Here is a 4099-nt window from a genome sequence, read left to right as displayed (position 1 = left end):
TTACCCTTAATGAACTAATTTACATATATCTCCTTTTTAATAATAACAATTACATATATCCCAAATTTAAATCCAAACGGAGTCGGTTTTAAGATGAATATATGCAGATTATAACAAGATCAATTAAGGCTTGCAGTCTCCATAAAAAATCGTCAGGAAAAATATACATACTAGACAAAAAATCGACAGAAAAAGAAACCCGACATATGGACGTTATTGTGATCCAACACCGGAAGAATGGAAGCCATCGATGTTTGTAAGTTACCGAGCGATGGAACGCTGGATGAATTTAAATTGAAAAGGGTAAAAGGGTAACTGCATATAAGAAGGGGAAATATGTAAATAAATGTTTAGCTGTGGGTATATATATAATAATGAAAGTTAGAAGGGGATATATGTAAAAATCTCAAAAAAAAATTAAACATGTATCAAGTAAGGCTAGAACTTACAACATCTTGGTTGTCACTAATACCCATTTACCACTAGACCAAGCTAGTGGTTATGTAATTGTCTTTAAACATTAAATATACATATTGTTTTTAATAAAGTATACGGGCCTGTGGCCGTCGACCATCCTGCCACCCCCAAGGGCCGGCCCTATTTAAAACCGTTAGGTTTCGGTTTTTGGTTTTCGGATGATGATGAGACAAAGATGAAAATATGATGATGATGATGACGCGACGGTGGCGACAACGACGACAGCGATGATGGATACACACCAATGAACAAACACACAAACCGTTTACTTCCAACGTGCATTAGAAAGTAGAAACTAGACACAAACATCAAGGTAAACAGTAAACATATGCAAATGTATATGATTATATGATATATCTAAAGTCTCATAGAATAAACATTATGGTGTTCTCCGGGATGATTCTAAAGTCTCAATTTTCTGAAAGTTTTCAGCGGCCACTTCGTCACTGTCGGAAACCACCATCAGCATTCTTTACCTTTTTTTTTTTTTTTTTGCAAATCTCACCCTAATTCCACACCTTCTCTTCCACCGCCTCCCTCCACAATTAATGCCATTAAAGCTTCACATAAGAACACTTCAGATCTGAAAAACGTAACTGTGTTGGTTGCCGGAAATGGGATCGAACAGACCGGTAACACGGGATGGTGCCGGACTGTGTTCGGCTAGTGAGAGAGAGAGATAGATTAAAAATCTGTATCGCCGGAAGTTGTAGTCTCGCTGAAGAAGATGAGACGGTGGCTGCCATTGTTCATGTGAAGAAAATTCTCCTCAAGACAAAGAGGAAGAAAAGATGTCATTTGAGTTGACGTGGACCGGAGCAAACGGACGAATGTCGGTTTTTACCGGTGAAGGAAAACGGAAGGTTGGAGGTTTGTTTGAGATCATAAACGTTTGTGATGGAGTTTGAAATGGGCCCATCATCAAGTAAAAAACAATAAATTGATGACATGACTGGCGGGCGGTGCCAACGGCAATCACCGCCGTCGTTGTTGGGGTCACCCAACCGGCGGCAGACGGAGGAAAACGGAGGCAGGCGATAGGTAGGTGGGTTTTGGCAGACGGAGAAGACGGAGGAAGATGAAGACGACGGAGGAAGACGAAGCCTACGGGGGAAGACGAGGAATACGGATTAGTGGTTTAGGGAGCTGTTGTTTGTGTTTGTGGGTAGGTGATATAATATGGGGAGCTGTGTTGAAGACTTTATATAATAATAATAATAATAATAATAATAATAATAATAATAATAATAATATGATATAATAATATTATACTTTTAGCCTATAGCGGCTCTTTTATAATAATAATAATAATATAATTATGTTTACATAAAATAAATAAATAAATAAATTATTTAACCCTACCACACTATAAATAATACATTTCTTTACTCAATACAACACTCTTCACACCAAAATTTCTCAAATACTCCCACCAAAATATATCTAAAAAAATGAGTTCCAACAACGAAGTAACACAACCCTTGAGTGCGAACGATAAGGAAACCGACTACACAAGTGATAACGATGAAGTAAGCCAGCAACCCCCACCCACTATAAACCCATACTTGAATCCTGATATTCAAAATCAGGTCGTTCAAATAGCCATCCAACAATTCCAACAATTTATGTCCAATGACGTCGAAGAATTGCTCGAGATGATGAAACAGAGACGTACACGTCGAGAAAACTCAGCCTCAAGCTCCAGAAGTAGATCGGGGAGACGTGCAAATGTAGACAGGGATCATGAGAAAGGGTTCGACCAACTCTAGAAAGACTACTTTGCTGAGTAGCCAATGTACGATGCTATGACCTTTAGGCGTCGGTTTTGAATGCGGCGTCCACTTTTTGTTAGAATCGTAAATGATTTGGAGGCCAATTATGAATACTTTCACAAAGAGCGGATGCCACTGGACAACGGGTTCCTTCTCGCTACCAAAAATGCACAGCTGCCATACGTCAGTTGGCATACGATGTAGAAGCCGATGCAGTTGATGAATATGTACGCATTGGCGAGAGTACGACCATGGAGTCTCTTAAAAAATTCTACAAGGGTGTCATCGAACTTTATCATAAAGAATATCTTAGAAGACCTAACGAGAATGACATCCAACGGATATTGGAGAAGCATTCAACCATCCACGGGTTTCATGGCATGTTGGGAAGTATTGATTGTATGCATTGGGCATGGAAAAACTGTCCTGTAGCGTGACACGGGCAATATACGTGAGGTGACCATGGATATCCAACCATAATGCTCGAGGCAGTTGCATCACACGATCTTTGGATTTGGCATGCCTATTTTGGCATTGCCAGATCGAATAATGACATCAACGTTTTAAACCAGTCACCACTGTTCAACGATGTGGTTGAGGGTTATGCACCACCATGTCATTTCACTGTAAACGGTAGACAATACAATCAAGGATATTATCTTGCAGATGGAATCTATCCGGAATGGTTGACACTTGTGAAAAGCTTCAAGTATCCACACACTGACGAGGCGAAAGCTTTCAAAAACGTAACGAGTCAGCAAGAAAGAATGTGGAGAGGACGTTTGGGGAGGCCCTGCAAGGATTTGGAGCATAAAAACAATTTCTGGTATTATGTATGCATGCATTATATTCCACAACATGATTGTGTAGGATGAGGGAGAATTTGTAACCGACTGGACCGATGAGGTAGAAGTGGATGTGCAGCTGCCAATACCTGGACCGTCTGAAGCTTTTGCACAACGTATGGAGAGGTACAAACATTTGCGTAATAAGGATGCCCACCATATCCTTCGACAAGATTTAGTACAACATATCTGGGCTAATATGCAGTTACCATAGTTAGGGGTAGCTTTTCTTTTAGTTTCATCCATGTAATGTTTTAGTTTTATTCATGTAATCTTTTTATTTTATCCAAGTAATGTTTTAATTTTATAATCACACAACATAAAACATAACTTAATAATTAGACCATTCGGGAAAGATCGAATATGACCGTCGGGAAAAAAAATTATGACCGTTGGTTACAAAAATGACCGTTGAGAAAAAAATTATGACCGTTGGTTACAAAAATGACCGTTGGGAAAAAATTATGACCGTTGTTTACAAAAATGACCGTTAGGAAAAAAATATGACCATTGGTTACAAAAATGACCGTTGGGAAAAAAATTATGACCGTTTGTTACAAATATGACCATAGGGAAAAAAAAATATGACCGTTGGTTACAAAAATGACCGTTGGTTACAAAAATGACCGTTGGCTACTAAAATGATCGTTGGGAAAAAAATATGACCGTTGGCTACAAATATAACCGTTGGTTGCAAAAATGATTGTTGAGAAAAAAATATGACCATTGGTTAGCACTTTAAATACCTCTACTCTATCTCATTCAATTACACCAACACTTTTAACTCCTCATCTCTTTCAACCTTCATATAATTCTTACTACCCTCGTATTACTAATCAAGTATGGAAAACCAATTCCCATTTTCAAATTTGCTAAGTGGCTCTAACCCAAACCCGAGTGAGTCATCCAATGTCCCAGCACTTGGATTTTCCCAGCACCAACACTCAATATTTGTCCAATGAAACAACCCAAACCTAGTACCACTTCAAGGTGGTTATCCTCTAC

General features: G+C 38.8%; 1 pseudogene; it reads left to right on the top strand.

Moving 5' to 3' along the window:
- The first annotated feature begins 1928 nt into the window (after positions 1 to 1928).
- LOC143555201 (uncharacterized) lies at positions 1929 to 3308 on the top strand (annotated as a pseudogene).
- The last annotated feature ends 791 nt before the right edge of the window (positions 3309 to 4099 follow it).

The sequence above is a fragment of the Bidens hawaiensis genome, unplaced genomic scaffold, assembly GCF_021521415.1.
Source record: "Bidens hawaiensis isolate Kalapana, Puna unplaced genomic scaffold, B.hawaiensis_p1.1 tig00018012_1, whole genome shotgun sequence".
NCBI lineage: Eukaryota > Viridiplantae > Streptophyta > Magnoliopsida > Asterales > Asteraceae > Bidens > Bidens hawaiensis.
This window is presented reverse-complemented; position numbering and strand designations above follow the sequence as displayed.